At 41.8% G+C, this 10,461-nt stretch overlaps 1 protein-coding gene across 3 annotated transcripts in view; it reads left to right on the top strand.

Moving 5' to 3' along the window:
* The first annotated feature begins 7,518 nt into the window (after positions 1 to 7,518).
* Positions 7,519 to 10,461, top strand: part of slc39a6 (solute carrier family 39 member 6) — a 14,611-nt gene continuing 11,668 nt past the window's right edge. Inside the window, exons 1-2 of one of the 3 annotated variants that reach the window (XM_020617696.1) lie at positions 7,519 to 7,690; positions 8,532 to 8,588. The gene's annotated coding sequence lies outside the window, so the exon portion shown is untranslated. Of the gene's footprint in view, positions 7,691 to 7,745; positions 7,976 to 8,531; positions 8,589 to 10,461 lie in introns of those variants that run through there. The other 2 variants (XM_020617697.1, XM_020617695.1) reach the window with 2 other exon arrangements.

Below are 10,461 nucleotides of genomic sequence, written 5' to 3'. Positions count from 1 at the left end.
CTTGAAAACAAAAAGAAATCATGGAAATGACTCATTAAAACCCAGACGTGTCCTGAGCAGATACACTTACAGAAAACACACTCGACGGTTGGTCGTCGCCATGCTGTCAGTGTGTATATCTCAGGCTCTGGTGACTGCACAGGTTGATGGGAATCTGCTCACTTCAGTCGTCATCAGACTAAATGATATAGACACCTGCAGTGACGCTGCTCAAGGACGTCGCCTTGTGACCGCTGGCCCCCTGTTTGAATGTCACAGAACCACAGAGAAAACAGAGCATGAGGTGAGTCTGAGCGCCTGGGGATAAAGTGAGGGCAGGTCGGAGCCCTGTCTTTGTTTTTCTTCAGTGAACCGTTGCTGAACATTCAGTTAAAATGAGAAAACAAGATGCACAACACATCCCAGCTCATTGTACTGGCAGTGTTTTCCACACATTTCAAAATGGTGAAGAAGAACAACAAGGACCTGAAATGTTTATTTCCTGAAGACAAGTCCTATTAAACCAGATTTGATTGTCATTACACAGTAAATACCTACACAATGAAAAGCACCTGCCAGCTCAAATAACCAGTAGCTGCAACTAATGACTTTCATTATCACATCATTTGCCCAATATTTGCCTGAACTGAATTGATTGTTAATTTATTGTTTGGTCAATAAACTATCATGTTGCTGACGCTGTATTGCAGGGTGAGTGTATGAATGTTTTTCATCTTGGTGGAAAGAACACATTTAGACTTTAGAGTAGATTTTAGGTTTTTATGTAGATGTTTAATTGTTTATTTCATTAACCGTAAAACTAACTGCAGCAGACATTTGGGCTTGATGCTGACTGGGCCCCCTCACAGGCAAATTCATTTTAAAATGAGCCACTGAAAACAGCTGAGCTTTAACACCTTTGCTTTAATGTTTTCAGATGAAACTCGTCACATCTCAGGAACCGGGCTGAACATGACACTTAATGCCACTACGCTTCACTGCGTGCTTCTGAATCGCTGGGTTGAATAATTGTTTGAGTGTCAGACTCGTTTCCATATTCAGTGCATTTCCCGAAAACACAGCAGGGAAAAACTATAAAAGCCGAGAGGCGTGGGCGGACAGTTTGGGCTAAAAGCCATTGTGCTGTCTCTCACGTGCATGACTGCTGCTCCTCTGAACAGGTCTGCATAATACAGCTGCTGGAAGCTCACAGAGCTGGCACACAGCTGAAATGCTGAATAACAATGAGGGAGTGATACAGCTCTGAGATGAGGCAGTGCAGCGACTCACATCAGTCATCAGGACACTGAGTCAGTTAAAATAGTTCAAATTGGCTGTTTTCTGAGCTGAGTTTGGTTAGCTACGGCTCAGTCAGTCGTAACACTCCTCATTACACACAGACCACTTCTGTCACTGTTAACCGGTTTGTTGAGCAGCACACTGAGGTGAAGAGAGGCCGAGGGGCCCAAGTCTGACAATGCAAACTGATGCCTGCAGCCGGTTTTAGTTTTATCTGTCCAGGTTTTGAGATACCTGCTGGATTGTCACTTCTACCCCAGTGCAACAGAAATGAAAGGAGTCAGATTTGTGCTGCTCACTGAAAATAACATTTGAATAAGAGCCTATAGCCAAGCTGGCAGCTCTGTGTGCATGCTACCCATCTTTAGTTTAATGTGTTAGCATGCTAACAATTGCTAATTTGCAGGTTCAGCATTTACACATGAACCCAGATATTAGACCAACTGAAATGTTGATTTGTATTCCACATACAGTATTTTACAATGTGTTCAACAGTTGATGACATATTTCACCCAGAACTATACATGTGAACCTCAAGGTGGCACTAGAGGGAAGGTAAAGGCATCACCAAAGTCTCTAGGAAACATGAATGTCTGTGCACAATTTTTCCAACAGTCTATTCAATAGTTGAGAATTTGGAGCCAATCCCAGCTAACACTGGGTGAGAGGCGGGGTCCACCCTGGACAGGTCACCAGCCTGTCACAGGGCTGACATATAGACAAACAACCACACTCACACGGGCAATTTAAAGTCGCCAATCAACCTAAGCTGCATGTCTCTGGACTGTGGGAGGAAGCCGGGGTACCTAGAGAGAACCCACGCAGGCACAGGGAGAACATGCAGACTCCACATGGGACTCGAACCTAGAACCTTCTTGCTGTGTGGCGACAGCGCAAACCACTGCACTGCCCTCAACTAAGTATGGCAAAGTGACAAAAGGTGGAATAATTTAGTAGAACTGACCCTTTAAAACCCTGTCTGGAGATGGCAAGGAGGTGGATGTCAACCTAGTTCAGAATTAGGATCAGGAGGTGCCTTCACCAGCTGTTCACGAGATCCCGCCCAGCAGGTAGGCGGCCGCTGGGAATACCCAGACCACACCGGAGAGATTGTTGATCTCATCTGGCCTGAGAACACCTGAGGATCCTCCAGGAGGAGTGCTGCTGCCACCAGCTGACCCTGACTAAGCAGCAGAGAAGGATCACTGTGTTTAAATTACACTAACCTTGTGAAAAGTAGTATCCCATAGTGCTACAGAGTGTCTGCTAGGCATGGACCCACACAGAGTATCTGAGTGTGTAAAAAAGACACATCTGAGATGTGACTTTGCATTTTCCCAGGTCCTGATGTTGTAATATAAACAATTGTAATAAACCAGTGGGAGGTTAATGACAGGATGGACCTGAGCAGGTAGAAGCTGGTATGGTGCTCATGTTGAGACACAGAGATGGCTGAAATAAAGAACAGAAGGTGGATTTCCTCTGAGTCTACTTAGAAAAAGCTCAGTCTAAGCTATTTATTCTCACTGCCCCCCTCCCCCACACAGTGTCCCACTCTTCACAATGGCTTTTTCTACTTGGATCACTTTATTTTGTACTGATATCTTTTGTCTGTGCATCACCTTTTTATATGAAGCATCTACTGTTTCCATCCAAAGACAAAAGCCGGTTGTTTGTTGATTCTTGTATGTGGATTAGTTAAAATACCCGACAAAGGCAGTTTGACTGAAAGGCAGCTGACTCTAAGTGGTGACAGCGTACAGAAGCAGTGTTATGTCTGTATCCAGATGCACCGATCACCTTTTCTACATCATGAAGAGGTTAAAAAATCTCTGTACATAAACAAAACTGCCAGAGGACAGAAGCACAGCTCTGCCTTAGTATTTCTGCTTTGAGAATGAGTCTCTTTGGATTTGGAAAATGAGCTGGAAGAAAGAAAAAAACCACTGAGTCATTGATTGAACCAGTCACTGTCTAGAAATACACTTCTGTGCTGCAGGTCAGTAGAAATCCAATTTCTTCCCTCTTTGATCACAGTGAAAGTGATGAGGACGAGCTTCTGAAGCCTTGTCAGGACGGATAATATTGACATTAAGCAGCAAAATATAAAGAAGCACACACTCAGGTGTTATAAAAAACACAAGACAGACAAGGAATATGAATAAGCCACTTCTTCTGCAGAGAGCAAAACGGTAAAGAGACTTCTGGAGCACAAAATGCAGTCTCACCATATCATGTTTCATCATCTCCGTCATATTAAAGGCCTTTAAAAGAGAGTTGATGAAACTCTCAGACACACTGTGATAGCGTTCAATCATTTAACAGGAACTGGGTCATTCTCTCTGTCAGGATGAATGTCGGCTTGGAGTAAAAGGCGAGATGGGAACCGACAGCTTCATGACACCTTTCAACAGCAGATTACAGAATGAAGCAAGACAGTAAATCACGGCAAAGACGTGTTCTGCAGCTTCCAAAAATACATGACATAAAGTCATTACATCAGTTTACACTGAGCAGAACAACAAATTGTTAGTCGTGTAAAAGGCACAAGTCACAAGTGAAGAGATTCATCAACAAGTGCAGCCATAATGACTTTTTCTTTTATTGGCACTTAAACTCAGACATAAAATGTCAAAGAAGCCATGTCGGTAAAATGCAATGACACCATGCTTCTGTATTTTACTTCTGATTTGGACTAAAAATCCAGTAGTAACATCAATAAGATGATTCTGATTCAATATCCACCAAGGCTACGTCCTTTTGCTGTTTGGGTCACAGAGCAGTGTGTGAACGGGATGTCTGAGCGGATATGTACATTCTGAGGTGAGGTATGGGGCCGAGGAGAGAGGCCCAAGTGGGTTCTCCACCCAAATATCCAGAGCTCTCATTACCATCAATCACATTACAGCACTAAGGTTCACTCATAGAGAGAGTTCGTTGTAAAAGGTCGCCCCCTTGTGAACTTTTAAAGTAATGCTCCAGTTAACCAGTAGTCGTGGCTTTGGCACAGAGCCTTCAACCGGTGTGCACTTTTTAACATACATGCTATAATCTCATCCTTCAAAAATGTAAGTCAGCAATTAGCTTTTTGTCATTGTGAGTCTCTTTTGGGGCATTTTAATTATCTTTGTGGTTATTCTGTCTTACCTCAGCTCTGACTTTTAAACAAGACATGAACAGTCACTTCATACAGATGCCCTGGGTGCGCCTGACCTCCTGGACCCCAGGGCCTGTTCAGTAATCCATCCACGGCTATAATCTTAATTTTGATGTGCTATTATGAAAGAAATGTCAGACAGCAATTTGAGCCTTAGGCTGTGACACACATTAATGCTGAAGATCCAATACAGACACATGTTAGGCCACATTTCTCTGCGGTGCCTTGTCTGAAGTGTCTGTGTTGTATATACACTCTTTAGTGTCAGTATTTCCTTTCTGAGGTTTTGTGGTTGAACAGAAGTTGCAGCTTTTGGAGAGTAATCTCATCTGTGGAGGCTGATTTTCATTATTACTAAATATGATAATGATGCGTGTCGGTGGATGAACCTGTCCCATGTGGTAAAATGAAGGCCTCGCCATCTTGTGGCTGACCTCACAGTGAACTCTCCAGTGGCACAGCACAGAAACATCACCACTTGGAAATAACTTTGCTCTGTTGGCCTTTCTACACAGAATGAAGGCTTGTTTAATAGACAGACAAAAATAAAAGGTAGTGAAGTGCTGAAAGGAAACCTGTGACTGATGTAGACCTGTGGAGTGAATCAGTGACACAAAAAGCCAGAAGCAGGTGACAAGTCCCCTCACAGAGTGGGCACACAAGACTGTTCTGTTAAAACATGATACAAGCAATAAGAAAGGTTTGTTTTAATCAGGTTTTTGGGTGTAGTTTCTCCTGATCTGATTCCAGGGTCTAAGGCCAGAGGGTGCACAGATTGTAAAGCGCCCTGAGGCTAGTTTGTCATATTGTGCAATACCGGTAAAATGTGACTGGACTGGGGGAGCAACACTTCATGTAGAGCGACATATTATAACTTTAGCTGAACAGTAAAATGTGCAGAGGAAGCTCAGTCAGGCAGGTTATACCAGACAGACTTAAGTGGATGAGGCAGATTGAAAAACAGGCTGCAGGGGGAGCAGAGAGGCAGTGAAGGCGAGATGCACCAAATGCTTTCCACAAATATGCATTTCTCAGATTGTTTGAGTGTTAGTTACAGGAACTAATACAAGGAAATGAACTGTTATGTACAGAGGAATGTGGCATGCCATCAAAACAAACTTCACAAGTAAAACTGATTTTAAAAAGTTTGAAGAGATATTTAATGGCACAGAATGTTAAACACAGTAGCACATTTTTAATAGATCTTATTTTTGGATTATTGTTTTTAAATGTTTGCTTTTATTGTTTTCATGCGGATGCCAGGAAAACTAATGACTACTTTATGGAACCTACTGGGGATCTGAATAAAGGAAAAATAACTGGGCTTATAACCACTGTCAAGTCAGAGGCCAGTGTGGTCTCACTAAGAGTCCAGCAGCAGTGTTAATGACTTAGTCAGTTGGAAAACGATCTGGAAACTCTCCATTCGTTTCATAGAGAGTCACAAATGAAGATTTTTAATAAATCAGTCCCTCAAACTGGTGACCTGTAGCCTCAAGTGATAGTATCATTAGCTCATACCCTTGAACTGTGTACTGTTATTCCTTGAATTAATCATTTCTTCCCACATTTTAGTAAATCATACTCATGATGACTGACACTAACAAAACCATCTCTGACTGATCTCTGCTTCTGATTTCCCAACTGCAGAAACTTGGCAGCTCTTCTGGAAATGAACTTGCAAATATGATTTCTGCATTCAATGCCTAGTTATAAACAGTAACAAACACTAAGTTTTCTTTTTGTGTGCAATTGGACGGTTCAGTATATCATGTGCCGTACTGTGATAACAATAAACGAATACTACTGTATCAGCTGGTAAAAGCCCAGACACAGCTGTGATAACACCAGAGCTGAAACCTGCCACCCAACTGTGGATCCAAACCCACCTACAAAACAAACAGTGGTCAAGACAATCTGCCTGCATCTGATATTTATGTTGCCTTTTCTCTTAGAACCAAAGTCAGTTAGAACCTTGTGAGAGAGGTCACCTGCTATGTTTATGACGTAAATCCAGGACACACATGTATTTGCTTTTTAAGGTACAGTTCATCATCACTGGACTCTGGTATTAATATTTACCATGTCCAGCCTGAGCAGGGCGAGATATTTAGACAAAGCTAAAGTGATTTAGTAAAAGAAGAAAAATTTGTGTGTAGAAACAGTGTAAACAGATGATGTTCCAGTGGCAAAGCCGCTCCTGATCAGGGCATAGCAGGGTCAACAAAGCCGCCCTGCAAATGTTCCACAGCAGCAGAAAGCTCCTCCACCCAACCCACAACAAAAATATTGGTTATGGGCTCAGTCGTGCTGCTGGGTGGGTGTGCTTCTGTTTTTGGATGGTTTGAAATGCAGCTACACTGGAGCCTCCCGGATCCTCACAGAGCAGGCTGGTCAGGCTCAGTGCTGGATGTGAAGACAGCTTCTCAAAATATCTGAAAGTTTTGCAGGTTACTATGTTAAACTACTCTATAATATGAAGGAAATGTGTGCTCACAAACAGACATAAAACAAGATTATAAATAAACTGCCTTGCCTAATGCTCTGGGTGCCATTACTTTCCGCTATCAGACCCATTCTGTAGCCACATGTCCCACAATGCATCCTCCCTCACAGCATCTGCTTCCAACACTCCTGTGATGCATTCAAGTGCTTCAGCTTCTCAAGTCGCTTACTTGGCTTCTGCTCCACCTTTTGTGAAGCCTGTACAGCTTCCATCCATGTAGACATAAACCTGATCCAGCTCATACAAAAACACACAAAGCAGACAGCCGTGGCAGCGCTGCCTTTTTTCACAATCAAATTGTAATTTTTACAGTCAAATGTCAGATTAAAAAAAAAATCAATTACATAATCAAATATCAATTATTGGCTGAGGGCCCTACTGGACAGCCACATGGAGTTGTGGCCGCGCACATACAAAGGCCCCTGCAATGATGTAAAAACACCTTTATGAATATAACTTCTTCCTTACTGCAAAACATCATGTGGAATCTCTGGTATTCTCTTTCGGTGGGTGTGGCTCAACTCTCAGGCGCCGCTGGGTACAACCCCGCCTCCCCCCGAGGCAGTAATGTGTTTTAAGTGGGTTCTGTATTTTCCCAGCTTGGACTGTGAATCAAATTTCCCGAAACCCCTGAAGGAGGCATAAGCCACATTCATTAGCCTTCATTACCGGAGAGGAAAGGAGCGAGAGACACCGGGAAACGCTCTCACAGCAGCCGGGGAGGATAAAGCACAGCACCTGTATATATTGTAAGTCGTTTCCACATATATAAATGCCTATTTTGGTCTAATCTGTGACTGGGCGGAGATGAAGCATATCCGTTCAGCAAGGCAGCGGCAGTAGCGGCAGTGTTCAGTTTCCGGGTTTTACTGCTCTTTGTGCACACGGCACCGGACTGGTGCCGAGCGCACAAACCCAACGTGTTACTGTTTACCTCCAGTGTGTGCGTGTATGTTTCGGGACAAATTGAGACATGGATGGCGGCCCAGATCGCGGGAAATGGATTCTGTATTGTTTATGGCTTGTAATCTTAGGTAAATGAGGCCGAGACTTGGAGCCAGCACGAGGCCCGAGCCTGGGCCTCATCCGCAGCATCCTCCGAGACATTTAACGGAACAAGCGCGGCTAGCAGGACGCTAGCACAGCTACTATACCGTTATTAACATGGTGTGAAGACGGTTTCTTATAATCAGATCTGTTCCTGAATATTAATGAACATTCATCACAACATCTGTTTTGTTAAGCTAGTGTGAAACAGCCGATCCTAACCTGGCTTCACACCAAGTTCCATTCACAAAACATGCCTGTTTAAAGTTTCTCTTTCTATCAGAGTACGAATACCATCTCAAAATGACTAAATAACGTGAACTAATTAGTCTCAAGTGCTTCTTAAATACGGCTAAACACCCAACAAACCAGACAATTGGGTTTCTGTTTTTCTCTTCTGTTAACTCTTTCCATCGGTGTCCACATCACCATTAACCATAATCCGTTAAAGGTCACTGCATGTTCTGCAATCTTGTTTTCTGCCATGCAACACTGGTAATTCCATCCATGTGTAATCAGCTACATCGTGTACCTTCGCTTCAGGTGATTCAGCTGCACTGGTGGTTACACGTAGTACTTTTACTCAAGTGCATCTCTGAGGTATGTGTGTTTTAAGTATTTTAATTTGATACTACTTTAGATAGCTACTTCAATAAATAAGGGGAAATCAAATTTTTTTACTCTGTTTATTTGATAATTAGTTGTTTTTTTGCATATATGTTTAAAAAAAAAGCTATATAATGACCATATGAGATACAGTGCACTTTAACAAAGTGAATTAAACAACACAAGGGTATAATGTCTGTACATTCAGTTCCATCACATTAAAATGCTGCCTGTATTAAATAATGCACCAGTAATAATAATCCAGTTGTAATTATATGTTAAAAATATACTATAAGATTTGATTCTTATAGGCTGTAGTTACTTTATAAGCTTTAGTTACTTCTCATACCTTTAGTTCCCTTTAGTTACTTTCCATAACTCTAGTTTCCTTTAGTTACTTTTCAGTTCTTCATTTTCTCTTAGTTACTTTTCATACATTTATTTTCCTTACATTACAGCTGTATTGATGATTGTCCAGAACTACTGAGCTTTGGTTATTTTTAATACATTTATTTTCCTTGCTTATATATCTTACAATTGTATTGATGAGAATCAAGTGGTAATGAAGTAGAATCTGCTTACTTTGAATTCTGTAGAGACAAGATGTCTGCATCTCCAAGCAACCAGACAGCCTATTTTACATTTTAACAAAGACCTGTTGGCCTGTTTTGCACCCACACCTAGGCCCACTTAGCATATCCCAAGTTCTGCTTTGTCATGGGGTGTCCTGCAGAGACAGGGGGCTCACAACCTGAGATGAGCACCTGACCCGTTTAGCATACTTATTAGCATCACACACACAGGGGGCCTGCAGACCACCCATTGTTCAGTGCTCATTGATCAAGATCAAGCTGCCACCTGAGACACACACACACACACACACACACACACACCTGACATACCTGGATTTTGCCACATTCCAGCAAGGAGGTGTCAGCTTCTTAACTTAAAAGTATTGTAAAAACCTAACTTGTGGTTCAGAGGATGGAATTCCTGCGGGAGCTCTGTCTCTCTGATCCCAGCACTGTATGGACATCACCTGTGCTCAGACTTCCAGTAAACTTTCGGTTGATCTTAAACAGTCCTCTCCTGTCTTCACTTCTCGTGCTTCCAACAAAAGAATTGGGTTAATTTCTAATACTCAGGGGCCATTTTGCCTGTATAGTGAGTACATCTCTTTATAAGTTTTCTGAACATACTTATGTACTAACCTTTGAATGATACTTGTAAAGGAGTATTTTTTACATTGTATTAATATTAATTTTAAAGTATTCACAATACTTCTGCCACAAGCCAATAAAAGAAGTGCCAAGTGTTCCAGTTAGGCCAAGTGGATAGTGCGGTAGAGCTACACTATCTTGTGCCTTTGTGTTGTAAATATAAACTCTAAGTTATTTCTGAATATGACTTGCAAAAACAGTGTCACCTGTTGTTCAATTCTCAGTTTCACATCCCTCTTAGAAAAACAGGTTTTTATTCTTTCCAGTTTTATTCTTAAGCTGGAGCTGCAATAATAGACTGTTACTCCACCGATAAGATGATGATTATTTGTTTTAAGTCAGTCAGTTTCTTGAATTTGAGGATTTATTGCTTTTTTATATAATGGTGAACATAATATCACTGGATTTCAGGCTGTTAGTCAGGCCAATCAGGCAATGTGGCGATGTGTTAGGTATTTTTAGTCAGATAGAAATTAGACAGATACTTTATGTATTAGAAATGTTTAGTGGAGATAGGATGTCTGTTAAATGCTTAGGCATGCTTATGAGTTTCTACAGGGTACATCTGGTCAAGGATAACTACAGAGAAGAGTTGATGACTGTCAGTAGACAGGGTGTTTAATATTATTATTATGACGTGTATAACT

The sequence above is a fragment of the Monopterus albus genome, unplaced genomic scaffold, assembly GCF_001952655.1.
Source record: "Monopterus albus unplaced genomic scaffold, M_albus_1.0 scaffold193.1, whole genome shotgun sequence".
NCBI classification, from domain to species: Eukaryota; Metazoa; Chordata; class Actinopteri; order Synbranchiformes; family Synbranchidae; genus Monopterus; species Monopterus albus.
Note: the sequence above shows the minus strand (reverse complement) of the source record. Positions and strands in the feature narration are given on the sequence as shown.